The sequence below is a fragment of the Salvelinus alpinus genome, chromosome 5 (genome assembly GCF_045679555.1).
Source record: "Salvelinus alpinus chromosome 5, SLU_Salpinus.1, whole genome shotgun sequence".
NCBI classification, from domain to species: Eukaryota; Metazoa; Chordata; class Actinopteri; order Salmoniformes; family Salmonidae; genus Salvelinus; species Salvelinus alpinus.
Genome location: NC_092090.1, coordinates 37,204,901 through 37,212,172, shown reverse-complemented (window position 1 = coordinate 37,212,172; position 7,272 = coordinate 37,204,901). Strand labels below are relative to the sequence as shown.

Here is a 7,272-nt window from a genome sequence, read left to right as displayed (position 1 = left end):
ACACAAAATCTCAATTTATGTCACACAACAGAATGTAGAAAAAGTCAAGGGGTGTGAATAATTTCTGAAGGCACTGTATATAAAAAAAACATTTAAAAAACTACAACTAAAGACACACAAATGTACACACATTTCAGAAGCAATACAACTAAAGAATAATAATGTGAGGGTGTGTGTAGACTAGAGGTCGACCGATTATGATTTTTCAACGCCGATATCGATACCGATTATTGGAGGACCAAAAAAGCCGATACCGATTAATCAGACGATTTTTTTTAATGTTATATATATATACTGTATATATTTGTAATAATGACAATTTGGTTTAAATAATGCAAAAACACAGTGTTGGAGAAGAAAGTAAAAGTGCAATATGTGCCATGTAAAAAAGCTAACGTTTAAGTTCCTTGCTCAGAACATGAGAACATATGAAAGCTGGTGGTTCAATATTCCCACTTCTTCTATTCCCAGTTAAGAAGTTTTAGGTTGTAGTTATAGGAATTATGACGCGTCGACTATTTATCTCTATACCATTTGCATTTCATATACCTTTGACTATTGGATGTTCTAATAGGCACTTTCGTATTGCCAGCCTAATCTCAGGAGTTGATAGGCTTGAAGTCATTAACAGCGCTGTGAAGCAAGCATTGCTAAGAGCTGCTGGCAAACGTAGTAAAGTTTGAATGAATGCTTACAAGCCTACTGCCGCCTACCACTGCTCAGTCAGACTGCTCTATCAAATCATAGACTTAATTATAATATAATAAACACAGAAATACGAGCCGTTGGCCATTAACATGGTCAAATCCGGAAACAATAATTTCAAAAACAAAACGTATATTCTTTCAGTGAAATACGGAACCGTTCCGTATTTTATCGAATGGGCGGCAACCCTAAGTCTGAATATTGCTGTTACATTGCACAACCTTCAATGTTATGTCATAATTATGTTAATTTCTGGAAAATTAATTCGCAACAAGCCAGGAGGCCCAAACTGTTGCATATACCCTGACTCTGCGTGCAATGAACGCAAGAGAAGTGACACAATTTTCCTAGTTAATATTGCCTGCTAACATTAATTTATTTTAACTAAATATGCAGGTTAAAAAAAATATACATCTGTGTATTGATTTTAAGAAAGGCATTGATGTTTATGGTTAGGTACATTCGTGCAACGCCCCAGTGGCATTACATTAGTAATACCAAAAGCTTACCTTGACTTGGAAGAGTTCCAGTGTTGTGTTGGAAAGTCATAGCCAGCTAGCTAACATAGCATCCCTCTGTTTGAGCAGGGTGTTTCAGTAGGCTAAACTAGCTAGCTGCATTTGCTAGCTAAGTAAGTGAAACTGAAAGTGAAAAAAATTAGGAAATCTCTCTATTTCCCTTTTGCTTCTCCTTCATTTTGGAAGAAATTAATATGTTCAAAACTGTTCAACTAACCACCACATTTTATACACTGCAGTCCTAGCTAGCTGTAGTACTAGATTAATTCTCTGATCCTGGGTGGACAACATGTCAGTTCATGCTGCAAGAGCTCTGATAGGCTGGAGGACGTCCTCCGGAAGTTGTCATAATTAATGTGTAAGTCTATGGAAGGGGGTGAGAACCATGAGCCTCCTAGGTTTTGTATTGAAGTCAATGTACACAGAGGAGGATGGAAGCTAGCTGTCCTCGGACTACACCATGGTGCTACCCTACAGAGTGCTGTTGAGGCTACTGTTGACCTTCTTTGCAAAATAGTGTGTTATTTATTTTTTACCCCCCAATTAGTAGTTACAGTCTTGTCCCATCACTGCAACTCCCCTACGGACTCGGGAGAGGTGAAAACACAACCCTGCCAAGCCGCACTGCTTGTTGACACACTGCTCACTTAACCCGGAAGCCAGCTGCACCAATGTGTCGGAGGAAACACTGTCCAGCTGTTGCTGGACAGCCACAAGGAGTCGCTACAGCACGATGGGACAAGGTAATCCCAGCCAGCCAAACTCTGCCCTAATCCGGACGGCGCTGGCCAATTGTGCACCGCCTCATGGGTCTCCCGGTCACGACACAGCCTGGGATCGAACCCGGGTCTGTAGTGACACCTCAAGCACTGTGATGCAGTGCCTTAGACCACTGTGCCACTGGGGAGGCCAAAAATAGTGTTTTAATAAATTATTTGGTTACGTGATTATATTTAATATAGTTTCATCTAAAAAGGATAACTTTTTTAATGTTTTACAATTTATATTTTTATGAAATTCTCTGAGGAGGATGGTCCTCCCCTTCCTCCTCTGAGGAGCCTCCACTGACTGGGATGTGAACATTAAGCTACTGTTAGGATTAGGGTTGAACATAAGGCTAGTGTCAGGCCTACACTCTTAGAAAAAAGAGTTCCAAAAGGGCTCTTTGGCTGTCCCCATAGGAGAGCCATTTTTGATTCCAGGTAAAACATTTTTTGGTTCCAGGTAGAACAATTTTGGGTTCCATGCAGAACCCTCTGTGGAAAGGGTTCTACATAGAACCCAAAATGGTTCTACTTAGAAACAAAAGGGTTCTACCTGGAACCATCAAGGGTTCTTCAAATGGTTCTCTTATGGGGACCACCAAATAAACCTTTTAGGTTCTAGATAGCACCTTTTTTTCTAAGTGTGTAGCATAACCCTAACCCTAATCTTGGCATAAGCCAATAATGGCTCCTCCACATTTGAATTCCCATTCAACCCCTGGTGATATCCAAAATGAGAGACATGACGCTATTATCACCAAGAGCAGAGATGGCACAAGGCAACAACATAAGGTAAACAACAGTACGTCAACCTAAAAACAGAAGACACTTTTAACTAAAGCTGTCAACATATAGACCTATTTGCATGCAGTGCTTCCACTAGATTCCTGCTCAAGAATATTGACAAGACATTGCAATGTCAAAGGTGATTATTTCAAAACGTGAAAAATAAGGAAAGGCTTTTATTGAATCTCACAAATTTGCACAAATTCCAGCCTCTGAGGCATCAGCCTAATCCGAACTTGTTGTTACACAATCCACTAAACTCTGCAGGTGATTATGTTGCACAGCATTCAATAGTCTACTGTGAAGTGATTAAAGCCTGTCTCTCCTGGACTGGTGATAATCAATCTAACCTTCATACATTGACTATTTATCCAACCAGAACATTTACTGCATATGCTGAAAATTAATAAGACCTGGAAATTGATAAATACAATGGATAGTGGCATGATATGCACAGAATAGGGAGAACAACAAGGTGTGTGTAAAATTTCCTTTGAGATTATCAGGAAAGGTTATGGATGAATGTGATTTGCAAGCAGCTTTTTATTGGTTTGTGTTGCACTGCATTAGCAAAACAGAGATCTCACAGGCATGCAATATTGTCTTTGTGAATTAAACAGTTTCCTCTGGGCAAGCAGATTTTAACAATTTGTCCAGTTCCCGTTGTGACGCAGGGTCTTATAAATGTTTATGAGGCTCAGAAGCTCTGCAGTTCACAGCACATTATAAGAAATAATATTGTTAGCAATCAGTTTCAGTATCTCTTATTCATCATGCACCCTGATAGCCGTTTAAGGCCATGGAGTTTAAGGCAGGAAACAAATATGCTCATAATAAACAGGAATAGAGGGAAGGCAATTTTCAAGTCAATAATCTAGTAATATAGCAATCATGCGGCTTTCAGCACGCTTTGCCTTATGACTCTCAACATGAACACATTCCAAGCTTTCTGAGCAGAGAGGAGCAGCATATAACTATCAATATATTCTGCCCATTACTTTCTATTCTTCATGAAACAAAGGACCTTTCGAAATTCAATTTCAATAAAGTGTCCTATATTTGCAAGGGAAAGAGGTTCCAAGGAGATGAAACCACTGTGCAGGCAGAATGTTATGAGAACATCAGACCACATGGGCTATTTTCAGTTGTAAGGGCCAGACATAAAAAGCAAAGTGTGATATCACTGACCATACCTGGAATAAGGTGCAAGTAAAACAATTATAATAACACACAATCTGGACACTCCATTTTCTGATCTGTACAGTAGTACAGGTACAGTGGTAGCCTATAGAGAAATCTGGAATAGATAATCATTTCGTTTTTTGTTGCTTTTAATATTGCATTTAGCATTATACATGTGTGGCTGTCACTAAAACAAATAGTTCTACTTTAATTCATCACTACCTAAAAAGGTTGTCACACTCAAACGACATTTGCATCTGCCAGTCCCAAACGACAAAGGACAACAAAGGGGACAGTCCAACCGACAGTAATGCACGCTCGTCATAACCCAACCGCTAGTTAGCTGTGCAAGTTTCCATGGAAATCTGGGACTTTCACTCCCAAAACAAAATTGGTTCACGCCTCCTCGTGGCAATGTTTACACTGTGATTGGTTCTAAAGACAACGTGCTACGCAAAATCATTGGCCGATTGGCTAGTATCTATGTTGGAAGTGGAACTGACAGGATGTGCTGGTGCAGAAGCGGGAGATGGGGGCTTCCAGGCGGGTAACGTCAGAATGTGGTGACAGCGGATAAAAACGGAACATAATAAGTTTACCAATGCATTTATAATGCAAAGTAGAAGGGAGACTTTCACTTGCTGAACGACATGAGGTTGATTAAATCTGTGCAAGGCGTCTCATATAGCCACTTGGCATATCCGAAACCGAATGAAATGATAAGCAGCTGGAGTGCAACAGGTAACGTTAGCTAGCTAACGTTACATTATTATGAAGACAACACAACTATGTTGACGTTAGCTAGCCAGCTAACGGAATTAGCCAAATAATTATATAGCTATAAGCTAACGTTACTTATTTGGCTGTCAACGTTAGGCGACCTCGTAGTCTTTCATGAAGTTGATACTGCCTGTGGGTTTATAGCCATATCCTGGAAAACACTTTTGTCACTGTTTGTCAAAGTAGCTAGCTGGGTTGCTGCTACTATCTATCCATCTCACTCAGGAGATCTAGCTGAGGCTCGTGATGCAAAACACTGCCACAAAGATTTGAAATGAAGTTTGTGCCTCAGATAGGTGCGTGCTGTTTGCAGTTTGTGAAGTTAGCTAGTTCTAAATGTAATTTAAATGCATTAGCCTGATTTGTTAATGAACTAAACATTTTATACAAACTTGTGGCTAAACCTCCCGTTAAAGGGATGTTTTATCTCTTTCTCACTCTCTTGCTCTCCTCCTTGCTCCTTGCTTTCTCTCTCCATCTCAACCTGGAGTTGGTTCAATCTAATCCAGAATATGACTTGGTCAGAAGTGAGATAAGAAAGATTGGGGGTGGTGTTGTGTAAACATCAATATGAATTAAATGGACAGCACCACCTCTATCAAGATCATCCTCCAGGTCAAGGCTACTCTGCAGCAAGATATGATTTCTTCTCATTTCTTTTTTCATTACTTATTTTCCTTTCCATGATTTCAGAAGATTTTGATGCAGCTCACTCACACATACCCACAAATAGAGTTGTTTTAAACCTCTGAGTTTTGGGCATTTTCATTTGTTCTTTTCCCCAAATCTCACCTGCTCCTTTGGTGCACAGTTTCTCTTTATCTGCCATTGTTATAATTTATTAGTTGTCGGAGTGAAATGTGTTTTATAGGCCGCTCCTCAAAGAGAGACTATGCTGCTATGCTCCCTAGATTAATTACTGCTGTTATAGAGAATATAACAAGGCATTGTGGTCTGAAGCAAGGGACTCTGGGTAAGTTTTGCAGCACATAATTAAAAATGATGGAGTGAAAAACAAGGGCTTTACGCACCTGAGGATTCAGGTATGTTATTAAAGCCATTTATTGTGTGGGCTGCTGCACTTCTGGACAGTCACAGTCCCTATGAGAGTAGCTGACGAGCATCAGTGGCCAGCTCAGACACTGATGCCTGCACTGAAATCCCATCCCTTTTTTTTTACGGCGTCTCTCTCAACATGGAACTGTAGGCAATGTCACAATTTTCTGTTTTAGTTAAAGGTTTGTCATTGTGTCCATGCATCAGTTGTGTTGATGGTAATATGTGTTTATTTGTGTTGATAGATTACCAGTCAGAAACTCCTGGTGGAATTCCGGACCCTTTACCACGAGCGCCTTCGACGCATTGACCAATCGGATGACAGCCGGGAGGAGGCTCTGCAGGTAAACTGGTAATGGCGGTGACGCTCCTTGGATGTGCTGGGGCAAGTGTGTTATTTCCACTAATGAACCGATCTTGCAATGTGATGCATATGTGTGAGAATAAGCTAGAAAATGGTTAGGCCTACGTTATGATGCAGACACTTAGTGACAGGCCTTTTATGGCAACTGTAACTGCTGGCCCTGCATGTGAAGTCTGAGGAGGGACAACAGACTGGGCCTGACAAGGGCAGGGAGGAAACTTGGTGTTTTAGAGACTTATAATGCTATTAGCCTAGTGCATGGCTGCTAAAGGTATAGTGCCATAATGAAAGCATGACAGGTTGATCAATGTTGTTAAGAGAATTACTGTCTTTACATCAAAAAGCTTTTTGGGTTATTTTTTAACTATCCCATTAAGTGGCCTTTATTGAATATCTTTAGATCTCGGGAAAATGTACCTTTTAGTCGATGCTCATCAGTAAAAGTGGAATAACATATTTGTTATGACGTAAAAAGTAATTTCCCTACCTGTGCATGCTCTTAGTCCTTGTAAGTCTATTACTAATTCATTTTTCTTCTCCTCAACATTTACATTTTTTTCATATTCATCTCCACTAAAGAATGATGAAAGTGATGAGGATGAGCCAATTCCGCTGCTCTCTCTCTCCCTCTGTGCATGTCATGTCAGTGGCTATGGGATGGGGTTGGCTGTGTGGGTGGGGGGCTGTGTGGGTGGGTGGGGGGGGGGTGGCTGCACACCTTGAGGACTGGGCTTGATGACGGCTGATGAAAGTTTTAGTGAGCCAAGCCTGTCTCTTTGACTCTAATCACCAGAGGAAAGCTCCTTCTCTCAGAAGTATCCTCTCCATGGTCGAAGCAATGGCAGAGTTTGGAAACAACACAGCCTCTCATTTTAACTGCATTTATCCTCGGTTTGGGGAAATCCTGTTTGATTCACACGGCATCTGACAGCCTCGGCTCTGGAAACACAAAACAAGCCTTTTAGAACTCTCTTGTCAAGGATTCAAAGAAGGACTAGTACAGTATATCAACATCTCTATTGCCTAACCTATAATAGTGTTGTTTTGAAAGCAGTGAGCTAAGAGTTTAATTAGATTACATAGCATACACTATCTAATTTACTTGATAATTACCATC

At 40.5% G+C, this 7,272-nt stretch overlaps 1 protein-coding gene across 8 annotated transcripts in view; it reads left to right on the top strand.

Annotated features, from left to right (window-relative positions):
- Positions 1–4,485: 4,485 nt before the first annotated feature.
- The window catches only part of LOC139576137 (tropomyosin-1-like), a 167,893-nt gene continuing 165,106 nt past the window's right edge, over positions 4,486–7,272 (top strand). For all 8 annotated transcript variants that reach the window (XM_071401853.1, XM_071401852.1, XM_071401854.1 and 5 more), the window contains exons 1-2: positions 4,486–4,696; positions 6,037–6,135. The gene's annotated coding sequence lies outside the window, so the exon portion shown is untranslated. The remainder of the gene's footprint in view (positions 4,697–6,036; positions 6,136–7,272) is intronic.